Genomic DNA, 12,655 nt, shown 5'->3' with positions numbered 1-12,655 from the left:
ATTGCTTTCAGCTGTGTGATTTCCAGTTTTTTTCTGTGTTAGTGTCCTCTGCACTTGTTATGGGTGGGCTTGGGTTCTGAGGTTGCATTTTGTTCCTTCCCGTCATTTTGTGTAGCCCTGTCTTCTGACCTTTGTTGTAAATCTTTGCTGTAGTTATAACCTTCACACGTACTGAAGTTCAGGTGCAGCTCTACAAAGATTGGACTTATCCAGCTGTATCTAGCTTGGGTCTGGCTGCTGTGCTCATCTCCTTCCCACTGCTGCCTTTAAGGGTGAACCTGTTGTGCCCCTGTGGCAAGACGTTCTGCTCCTGGACTAGCTGGGTGGATCTATCCTCTACATTCTCTGCAGGGATTGCAGCTGCAGTTTTACACCCCACGCGTGTATGCCAGGCCTGGGTTGTGCCTGGAGTGGGCAAGGTGAAGTAGGGGAAAGAGCAAGCTTTCACACACACTCATCGGACTTCGGCTTGGACTGGGTCTGGAGGTTCCCGGAATGCAGGAGAAATTCCTACTTGGCCGGCGGGGTGGGGAAGTGCTGCGGAGTGGTGGGTGGTGGCCCAAGGGGGTTGGAGAGGGTCCAACCCATGCTGTGCCTGGGCTGGGACTGGTCCCGCTGGTGCAGGGTAGCAGAAATCTCTCCCACACACTCACCGGTCCTGGGCTAGGACTGGGTCTCTCTAGCAACTTTTAGTATACTGTTCCCTGTGCTGAATTTCTGGGATCTTGATTATAATATATCTGGTTGTGTTTTTAATTGGGTTGATGTTATTTGGAGTTCGTATGCTTCAGTTATCTGAATGTCAGATTGTTTTCCCACATTTGGGAAGTTTTCTGCTATTACTTCTGCCCATATTCTTTTTATATCATTTGTATTGACTCCTTCTTTCTGTCTTTGTTTTTTTTTTTCCTTCTTTCTTATTGATGCCTATTAGTCTTAGTCTCACGTTGTTCATCTTTGCATCATCTTGCATATGTTAAATTATTTTTTCCATGCATCCTATTTCTCTTCCTGCAGTACTGAAGATTGAACTCAGGACCCTGCGCTTGTCAGGCAAGTACTTATCCTACTGAGCTATCTCCCCAGCCCCATCCCAGTTGTTTTTAAGAGATATTTTCTTACTTTTTCACTAGCTACAATGGTGTCTTTAAGGTCTGAAAGAGTGTTTTCCTTTCATTCAAACAGTTTTGCCAGCTTGTGATTGAGGTTTTAATTTCTTGTATAGCACTGTGAATCTGCTTCATGCATTCTATTTCTTTCCTATATTGCTTATTCAGGGATTCCATCATTTTTATATTATGCTCTATTTTTTTTTATCAGTGTCTTCTTTAGGAGCCCTTAGTACTTCTTTCATTTTAGTTATTTCTTTTCCTACTTCAGATATTATTTCTGATGTGATTTCCTCTATACCTTTCTGCAGTTGTTGCTTTACTTCCAACGCTATTATTTCAGAGATTTCAGGTGTGTGATTTCCAATTTCTTCTATGTAGTATCTCCTGCATTTGTTCTGGGTGGGCTTGGAGCCTGAGAATGCATTTTGCTCCTTTTCTTTTTCCTTTTGTATTGTACTCTCTTCTGACCTTTGGTGTAGAGCTTAGATAGAGTTATTACCTTAGCACCAGGAATGGATCTATCAAGTTCAAACTTGTCCAGGTGGGTGTGGGTTGGGTCTGGTTGTGGCGCTCTAGTTCTTCCTGCTGCAGCCCTTGGAGGTGAACCCTCTGTGACACTCTGGTGAGATGTTCTGCTCCTTGTTGTACCCTGTTAAAATTGACACCATTTTGTTGCCTTTCTAACCTCGCCGCGTTCCTCTTCTGTATGGGCCGGCCCCTCCCAATTCCTCCAATTTCCCAATTCCTCCACTTCCGTGATTTCAACACCCCTGCCCAATGTGCCCCACTCGATGTACTCATGACTGCCAATTCAGCACCCCACCCTGCCAATTCAGCGCCCCACCCAATAAGGACCACCTAATGAACTAATGACCCTGCCACTTCTTCCTCTCCACCCCTCCCTCTTTTTGTGGTTTTCAAGCTTAAATACTGACCCCTTGTCAGTGTCCAGCATGCCTCTTTGCACCTTGCATAGAGACCGCCGCTGGGTACCAGCTAAAATAAAGAGCTTCTTTTAACTTTTGGACTTGTCTCGTTGTCATCTGATTTTTGAGCTACAACACTCCTGGATTGGTGGGGTGGATCTTGCCTCTAGCCTCTTTGCAGAGAGTTCTGATACAGGGTTCCACACCAGGCCTGTACACTGGGTCTGGGCTCTGGGTCAAATGAGGATCTGGTGGGCCCTGGGTGGTCTCACTCACATGTTGGGCCTGGGTTGATTGAGGCTCTAGTGGGCCTCAGGTGGTCTCACTCACATGCTGGGCCTGGGCTCTGGGTTGAATGAGGATCTGGCAGGCCCCAAGCAGTCCCTCTCACACACAGGGGCCTGGGTCAAATGAGGATCCAGCCTGCCCCAGGTGGTCTAACAGGCTGGACATGTAAGATTTGTTTAAAGAAAAAAATAATAGCAAAGAAGTTATAAGAAATTCAAAAGAGGAAAAAATTTAGAGGAAAAAACATTTTTTGAGCATTAGCTTCAAAAGACCAGTGAAAATTGACAATACAATTATCCAAACTATTCTGGGTATATACCTAAATTTATTTTTTCCTTTCTTTCATTTATCCTTTTCCTTATCCAAATTTTTCCTTATGGGAAGAACATTTAAAGGAATATGGCACTGACCCATTATTTAAAATGAGGATCAATCTCCTGATTCATCTATTTTGCAAGTGTAATTTGTCAATTTTCCTTAAAAGTGAGCACAAAGATTTTTTTTTCTGCTTCTACAGGAATTTGTTATCTGGATACACCGTCCAGTGCTAAAATTTTAAGGTTTTAGAAGTTAATTCCAATTAATATTATAAATTAAAAATTGAGAGTTTTAGCCACATTTACTGCTTTGAAGTAGGGGAAAAAAAAAACTTTTATTCAATGCTCAATGGTTCTTAACCTGGGATAGAGTTTGTAACAATGTATATATACATTAACAAAAGAAAAACAAACAGAAATTTGTTTCATGAGGAATACCAGGGATTAAACAGTTCTCGAAGAAGTAACTATGACTTCCAGTTTATACAACTTCTTCAATAAATAACAGCAATTTTTTTAAGTGATAAGACAGGGCCAGAGATATAGCACAGCCCCTGCCTGGCAAGCACAATGTCCTGAGTTGAATTCCTGGTACCAAAATTAAAAACAAAAACTGACAAGAAAAGCATGTTGAGTCTCTGAAAGTGGTACTAGTAGGAAAGCAAATAAATTAGAGATAAGAGTCAGTATTTATTTATTTATTTATTTATTTTCTATGTGTTTGGTACAGGGTCTCACTATGCAGCTCAGACTTACAGTGATCCTCTTGTTTTCAGCCTCTCCAGTGCCGTTTCAGTGGCCAGCTCAGTGCTCTCAGGAGCGGGGCCTGTGTGGCACACCATTCCTGGGATCAAATCCCAGTCATTCTGCATTTGCCCAAGAAGGCACTTAGTCTGCTGAGCTACCTCACTGGCCCCAAGAGCCAATTAGTACAATTTGTTGCTATAGATTTTTCTGTTACCACCTGTAGGCCAACAAGTGTCTGAAGTGTCTTCAGTGGTTAATCTTTGTTCTCCCTGGTACAAAGGGAAATTGGAAACCCTATGATTTTGTAAATCTGTACCATGATTTTAAACAAGTAGGCAAAAGACAGGGAGTTTCCCTTTATTTGATTCTTTTCTTTTGTTTTTGTTTTGTTAAGACAGGGTCTTGCTTCATAGTGCAGACTGGCCTTGAACTCACTATGTAGCCTAAACGCATCTCAAACTTGAAGGGATCCTCCTGCCCTGACTCCCAGTGACTGGGCTTATGGGTGTGTGCACCACCACATCTGGCCATTTGCTTCTTGACAGCCTTCAGCTCAACAATCCTTCATATTCTAGGGTAATATATTCTGGTCTCCCACACATGAAAAGAGATAAAAAGTAGAATCAATCATTGAATTTTGTCTTGGTTTCATTTATTCCTCAGCAAATGTTATGGTTTGAAATATAAATGCTTCCCAAAAGCTAATGGGCTAGGGGCTGGGGAGACAGCTCAGTGGTCTAAAGCACCTACTTAGAACAAGCTCAGCAAAGCACAGGGACCGCAGTTCAATCCCCAGCACCACAGCCCCGCCCCCTGGTGGGCTGAGCTGGCCACACACACACACACACACACACACACACATAAATAAATAAATAAATTAAAAAAAGCTAATGGGCTAAATAAAAGCTTGGTCTGCAGTGCAGCACCTTCTAGAGGTGTGACCTTTAGAAAGCGGTAGCATTATAGTTCTCTGATATCATGAAGAGATCTGTCAGTTAAGTGATTCACGGCCAGATGGAGCATCCAGAGGTGGTGCAAACTTTAGGACCTGCGGCCTGGCTGGAAGAGGTAGAGTGATGCGTTGTGCCTGTGAAGGGTCTACTTTGTCCCTAACCCTTCTCTCTCTTTCCCTTTGCTGCTTGGCTGCTATGGGTTGAGCAGTTTTGTTTTGCTTTGCTGCAAACTACTTGTCATGGTGTTCTGACACCCATAGGGCTAATGCAGGGGGGTTCAGCTACTGTGGATGGAAACTTCTAAAACCTTGAGCCAAAAGAACCTGTTCCTTAAGTTTTCTCTCAGATATTTTGTCACAATGACAAAAATCTAATACAACAACCCCTTACTGTGATTATATCAACCCAAAATACCAATTATGTGTATTAGGTCAGAGCCACTTCTCACATTAGGCAGAGCTCCCCTAGGAGCTTCTACGTATGTTTACTTCTTTACTACACCCCGAGCTCCACTGTTTTGAGATGGAAGCAATTAAGCAGCCACCCCTGTTCCCTGGGAGTGGTGCCGGCTATAAAAGATGTGTTGTGCTTAACAGTAAAATCACACAATGGAGGCATTCTGTGTGTATGTTCCCACAGGAAAGAATCAGGAATATGTTGTTCTGCTTTTTGTTTTTGATTATATAACTAACTACATTCAAATGTACTGATGGATTATGGTCATTCAGCAAACTCTTTCTTGGATCTCATATCCTGCATATCTTTATAAAATAAAACAGTATGTTGGCTCTTACCATAAATAGACTATTATTAATAATAAAAAGTACTTGATGATTAGCATCTCTCTCTCCCTAGCTCCTTCATGAAAAACATAATGATTTAATACTCTGATAGAAATACCATTATTTTTCAAAGTAATTCAAGCAGTTCACAAAATCATCACAGAATCTACTATTCAGATCCAATTCCCTTAAAATATGGTAGAGAGTGTGACAGGCTTTCATTTCTCTATGTGGATACAGACAAAATAGTGGACAGGAAAAATGGAGGCATAGATATATTGAAATGAAGAAAGAGAAAGAAAGAAAGAAAGAAAGAAAGAAAGAAAGAAAGAAAGAAAGAAAGAAAGAAAGAAAGAAAGAAGGAAGGAAGGAAGGAAGGAAGGAAGGAAGGAAGGAAGGAAGGAAGAGACAATGGCAGGCAGAAAGAAAAGAAAGGAAGAAAGGTAAGACATTCATGCCAGATATTCCTTGAGGTTCTAAAAGTTTTGATTCTTAAATGCCATTACATATTAAAATAGTTTTAGATATATAGAAATAGTGCCCTTATACCCAGTACTCAGTTTCCCCTATTGTTAATGTCTTGCCTTTGTTTAAGCTACTGAATCACTACTGGTGCTTTAGCCAAAGCTCACACTATATCTGAAATGCTTCAGTTTTTACCTGATGTTCTTTTTCATACCAGGATCCCAACCATATACCATGGCACATCGAACCATCTTGTCTCCTTAGGTTCTTTGAGGCTGTGACAGTTCCTCAGATGTCCCTTCTTTGATGGCCTTGACAGTTCTGAGGAGTGTAGTTCAGGGTCCTTTGCAAACTGGCCTCAATTTCAGTACTTGATATCTTTCTAATCATTAGATTTGTCTTGGGAGTTTTGGGAAGAATACAAAGATAAAATATCTTTCTTACTATATCATACCAAGGGCACATGCAATCCACATGGCTCATCTCTGACACTGTTAATCTCAATCACTGCTGAGTCAGTGTCTCTCAGGTTTCACCACTCTCTTGTGTTCCTTCTTGCATGTATTCTCCAGATAGAAGTAACTGGGTGTTAAGGTTTGTACCCAGTTGTCCCTCCAAAGCCTCATGCAGTCATGGGGCAGTCTAGAGTTTGTGATTAATTCAAGATCCAATACTGGGATTATGGGTGTGAGTGCTTCTGGGATGATAGGTGTGAATGCTACACCCACCATGGGGTGCATAGTTTGAATACAATAAGAGTGGGAGAGGCTTGCTAACACCACAACTACTGCTCTTCCTTTGTTCTTTGCTGTTTTCTGCTGCCATGAACTGCTGCCCTCTGCCATGTGCAACTCTGCCTTGGAGCCCATGGAAACTTCCAAGGTTTAAAGTGGAGGACTGAAACCTCCACTAATTGTGAGCTAAGTAAAACCTTTCATTCCTTAATTTTGAATATCAGGTATTTTGTCCCAGCAACAAAAGAAAAGTAATCGAGACACTGGGTTCACATAGGGGTCAGAAAATAATGCCTTCACATAGAGATCGGAAAATAACGCATCATCTATGAGGGTCTACATAAGCTATTTGGAATTCTTTCATGAAGATTTGCCTATTTGTCTACATATATTTACTCAAATTATTTATTTGTGCCAGTATGGACTCATGAGTATTTATTTTGTACTTTGCATTTGTATGATATAATGCTATGTTATTATTATTGTTCAACCTGTTTCAGCTTCTGCCATTGGAAGCTCTTTTAGTTGATTTGACACTGATCATTTTTTGGCGAGGGGGTTGTTTATTGTTTTTTTGAGCACTTCTTGCTTCCCATTACTAAAAGCTGTTCTAGGCCCAATGTAAGAGTCTAGGGCCAATGTAAGAGTCTGTCTCAAAATAACATGTAAGGAAGGTTGGGGATTACATCCTAGAATGTATGTACTTGAGGGTGAAAAGGGTAGGTTCAAGTTCATCTTGTACATCCCTACTCCAGCCCTAGAATCAGACATTACTCCAGGAAGATCTGTTCCATTTCCTTGAATATTAGTATTTAAAATCCAACATCTGCATGCTAGGTGTTCTCATTGCCCTAAGGAAATAGGGCATGGCACTTCTTTTTTCTTTTCACAAAGGTAAGTATGTATGTTCACTCTATCTATCTATCTATCTATCTATCTATCTATCTATCTATCTACCTCTATCAATCTAACAGTTTCTTCATGGATCCAGTTGTATCTAGAGTTAATTAAGCCACACATGATGTCTCCATTGCTAATGCATTGTCACATATTTTGTAGACACTGAAACCAACAACTTGAATTTTCCCTGTTTTATATAACTTGCTTTTCCAATCAATTTTCTTTGGAAAGTTAGTAACTTCATCAGGTCATATGTTGAGATTATTTTGTGTATATGAACATTTATATTTTTATAACATTTAGTGTGTCCTTTCAAACAACAGATTCTTATTTTTGTTTATATTCACAAAGTTTTAAAAAGTAATTTCTTTAAATATAATTTAGAGGGCCAGGGAAATAGCTCAGTAGAATAAGCACTTGCCTGGCAAGCGCAAGGTCCTGAGTTCCATCCCTAGTACCACAAAAATAAATACATAAATAAATAAATAAGTAAATAAATATAATTTAGATTGCATTTATTCAATTTTCTACTTTAAACATGTTAATTATGTGATTACTGCAATTGCCTCACCCTGCTTCCAAAGCTGTATTACACTTCAGAATAAATTTTTTTCTTGATTTTTAAAATCTTTTCTATATGATGGAAAGAAGGTAAAACAAAATTTCATGACAAAATAATAGAATAACAATAGTTAATATATTGCATATTGTTGTCTGTAAAGGAGTTATCAAGAGTACAAGATATGGACATTAGTATTTTCTCCAATCAATATTAGCATACATCTTCCTTTCCAATGAAGAGAGACTAATAGTATAACTTGCATTTTTTCCCGTTTCCCTTCTGCCCTTCTCCCTTTCCCCCATTCTAGTTTGTCTTTTATTTTTAGCAATTTCTTCCTACTTCACAATATGTATTATACATTTTAGACCTTATTTACTTAGTTTTTCAGACCAGAGAGAAAATATGATGTTTACATATGTGAGTCTGATTTATTTCACTTATGAGTATGGTCTTGAATTGCATCCATTGGCCCTTAGAAGTGTCAAGTTTATCTTTCTTTATAGCTGAGTAGTACTCCATGGTATAAAAAGACCACATCTTTTTTGTTCATTCCTTGATTGATGAGCATTTGGGTTGTTTCCAAGATTTAGCTATTACAAATTGTGCTACTATAATCATGGGCTCAAATATATCTCTGTGGTATAATATTTTTAATTTTTCTGGGAAGAGATCTAGAAGGGGAATAGCTGGGTCAAATTGGACTTCTAATCGTAGTTTTTTAAGGAATCTCCATACTGATTTTCACAGTGGTTGCACCAGTCTACACTCTCACCAACAGTGGAGAAGAGTTCCTTGTCCATACAGCCCCTCCAGTATTTGTTATTGATTGACTTCTTGATGGTAGCCATTCTTTCTAGGGTGAGATGGAATCTCAGTTGTCGTAACTGGCATTTCTTGAATGACCCATGATGTTGATATTTTTCTCAAGCCCAGAGTCTTCCCGATCTTTCTCACTCAGATCTTTTCTCTTTACTATTTTCCCCATCTTCTTCTTCCTATTTGTTTCTCTACTAAAGTACACATTTCTTCTTTTGCTTTTGAGTTCTGCAAGACATTTTGTCCTTTTCTCTTGTATTATTTAAATATTGCTGTCTTTGGGTTCTCTTTTCTAAGAACTCATCCTAACATTTCTTTAAAACTACATAATTTTTTCTCAGTTCTTTCTGCATGGCTCCCAGTTCACTTTACTTTTTGTCCTCCCATCACCATTTGTGGTAATACCTATCTTCTATATGTAGCACATCATTCTTAATAATCATTACTTACTGTCAATTGGGGCAAAAGTAAGGAAATGGCATGAAGATCAGTGTAGAGTGAGTGAGGGCAGCAGTTGTTGGCTTTCAAGAGACAATGTGACCTCCAAACCTTTAAGTTTCAGGCTATTTGTGCTGGCATCTCAGGTAGCAAGTCTTGGGCTGGGGAGATAGGTTGGTGGTCTAAGCACCTACCTGACAAGTGCGAAGACCCGGGTTCAATCCCTGGTGCCACGTGCAGTGCTGACCCAGCCCCAGGTTCCGTGCCTGCCCTGAAATCAGGCAGGGTGGTGCATGCTTGTAATCCCATAAGTGTAAGTGTTGGAGAGGCTGAAACAGGAGGATTGCTACAAGTCCAATCTGCATAGTGAGGCCTGTACCACATAAATAAATGAATGATTTAAAATTGTTTTTTAGTTAAGTAGCAAGTTCCAAATTCACATGACTTGAAATAGAGGTAGGGAAAAAATGGAGGGGGGATCAGCAGAGCTTTCCTTCAACCCTACTTCTCTATGGTTCTGTAGTTAGGGACCTCTCTATAGAGACACTGCCTGTTTCTCTCCTGGGCCATCTACGTTCTTAGATCTGAACAAATGCTGCCAGTTAAGGACTTCAGATGGTAGGTTTAATGTTCACTTTTCTTTCTCTTTGATTTCATAATATTTCTAGTATAGTTTTGAATTTTTGGTTTTTGTGGCAGCAAACAGAAACACTGGAAGTGATACCCAGCATTCAGAAGCAGGTTTATTTATATCAAGGGGCACTGAGGGAGCATTCCCAGGATATCAGGCCCCAGTCTCTGGTGGTCTAGTACTGACATGAGAAAAGCAAGTAGTGAGTACAGAGGCAGAATGGCTTGGCAACTGAGGATTGGTTTATACAGTGTGCATCAGAGTGACCAGCTATGTATCATGGCGATCAGCCATTTCTAAGAGACAGGAACAACCAGAACTGAAACAGGAACTGCTACCTGGACAACTAAGAAACTGAAGTACACTTGGTGGGGAATGATTTTTGTTATGTTTCTCTCCTCTTTTAGTTTCCACAGTAGATCTTTGCCAGGCATATTACCTGTGATCTTCTGACAAGGCCCAACTAGAAGCAGTCAGTGATTGTAGGGTGGGGCTTAGCCAAGTCCCCCAAGATTATCCTATTACAGAGTTTTTCTGTACATTGTTTTTAGGAAGAGAAAATTATGTTCACAGGCTCTAGCTGTGTATGAACTGGGTAGCATCCAGAGTGCCCAGAGCAGGGTGTTGAGTGCATTGTCTCTGCAGGGTGAGCCTCAGGTGAGCTGTCTAGGTAGATTTTTCAGGAGACCTAGTGCTGGACTTCTGAACATTATAGTTAGTTCATATGTATCTGCGCTATATGTGTGTGGAGGAATGTCTACATGTGTAACCAGTCTTTTAACTAGAAGGTGCTTTTTACACTTTTTAGAGCTTTGTAATCTATAAACTGTATGTAGTTGTTATTTAGTCTAGTTTTTGAGTTAATTCTACAAATGCAGGCCTGTTGTTGCCAGTGATCAAGTGTAGGCTATCTCTAGTGATGATTTATGTAGGACCCTACAAACTTTTAGTGTCTTCTCAATAGGGAATGAGAAGTCAAGACCAGTGACACAGGTGCTGAAGCCTGAGCTGAATGAAGGGGTATGAGTTCCAGGGCAACAGCGTGAGCTTGCAGAACATTTAGTGGAGAAAGAGGCTCAGAGGGGCTTAGGCCTCTGGACCAAATATTTTGGGTCATTGGTGGCAGATTTCCAAACAGTATCAGGAAGCAGTTTGTTGTACAGATCATCTCTGCAGAAGAGTTTTGGACAACAAAGCTCTGTCCAGGGTGATCACAGCATATCTAGCCTACTGGACTTCATGGCTAATGGTGGTATTTCAATGCATAAATGGGACATATTCAGAATCTGTCAGGAGGTCCGCGTATGGAGAATAGTTTAGCCCAGAAGAGCATGCGCCACCTTGACAGGTCTCAATGTAAGGTGAGCTTGTCAGCTGCTTTGATCAGAAAGACAGTGGCTCTCAGAGCATGGAAGCAAGGGGGGAAGACACATGTTAACCACTGTATCAAAGTATTTGTACAGGTCAGCCAATGTATACCCCCAGGACCTGGCAATCTGAGTGAGCATCATTCCTTTGTGAACTCAAGGGTCCAGATTCTACAGACGCCAACAGTTTCAAGAAATTTATGGATTTCCAGCTCTAGTTTTTTGAGGAGTCTCTACACTGATTTCCATAGTGGTTGTACCAGTCTACATTCCCACCAGCAGTGGAGGAGGGATCCTTTTTCCCTGCAGCCTACCCAGCATTTGTTATCAATTGATATCATTCTTCTTTAACATTTTTTGTCATAAATTTATTGATAAACAAATAGCTATGAGACAGTTTCAAATCAAATTGGTAGGACAGTTTCAATAATTAACACATTGCATACACTCCTCTTAGTGGTTAATTGCTGTACAAGATGCAGACTTGATATCCTATTTACAAACACCATTAGAACAAATCATTCTATTCATTAAGAGAATGTAACTATATACGTATCCTAACCACGTGGAATACACAGATACAAGATGGACATTCATCTGTATGCCCTTTTTTTGTTAAGTACCATTATTTGAATATTACAGGTGTGTAAACTGAGCAAAATATTCTAAAAGAGTCCAGTAGCCTATAATGGTATTGGGCCTCCTCTTAACTGGTAGTGTCAGAAATTGTTGACCTAAGTACCCCACAGCTCAACATACCAGCATGGCTTTACTTTTCATATTTTGTTTTTATACATGTCTGCTGGATAGTTAAGACCAAGGTAAAGCAGGACCTATGCAACAAGAGTTGTAGCTTTTGGGTCTGAGAAGGTCAGTGAAATCCCCTCAGGATTTATCCTGAGATCCTGTACCTCAGATTGTAGAACCTTTGTCAGCCGTGTGGATGAATCATGGCCATGCTCTCTGAGAAAGGCTGAGAGAATGTTTTCTCTCCATGTGACTCTCCGTAGGCACACTCTACGTCATCGATCACTTTCCTATTTGGCACCATAATCTCCTTGATCAGAAAACTTGGGACACTACCGAGTTACATGACGTTACAGTACAAGTTCCCATAGTCCTTAGTCTTAATTGACCTTAGAAGGCTAGGGCCAAAATGTTCGCTTTCCTTGCAGCCCTCCTTTTTCTCTAATTTGGATCTGCAAACTTAGGTTGTTAACCATCCAGCAGCAAAGCTTATGGTTATTATCAGACAACTTATGCTGTTAAGCTTAACCTCACTATCTGTCTGCATATCAAACACCTTAGGCATAATATGGAACAGGTATTTATCATCAAGTATTGATACATTGAACTTTAACTCCCTACAGGGTATGATAAAAAACATTTAAAAATTCAAACATATTTTAAATATAGGCATAAAGAATTATATTCTTCTCATGTTTGCACATAAGTCCAAAAATATCACCATATAAAACTTTGAAGCAGGACAGTCCCACAATATTCCTTTTCCTGTCTCTTGCTTTCATTCACCACCCCCTTCTTCTTGAACATCCACCTTCCCAAGAAACATCATAGCAGAAACTGGCATGTCATGACAAGCAGCCCATATTCAGA

This window comes from Octodon degus, unplaced genomic scaffold (assembly GCF_000260255.1).
Source record: "Octodon degus isolate 3935 unplaced genomic scaffold, OctDeg1.0 scaffold00124, whole genome shotgun sequence".
NCBI classification, from domain to species: domain Eukaryota; kingdom Metazoa; phylum Chordata; class Mammalia; order Rodentia; family Octodontidae; genus Octodon; species Octodon degus.
Note: the sequence above shows the minus strand (reverse complement) of the source record.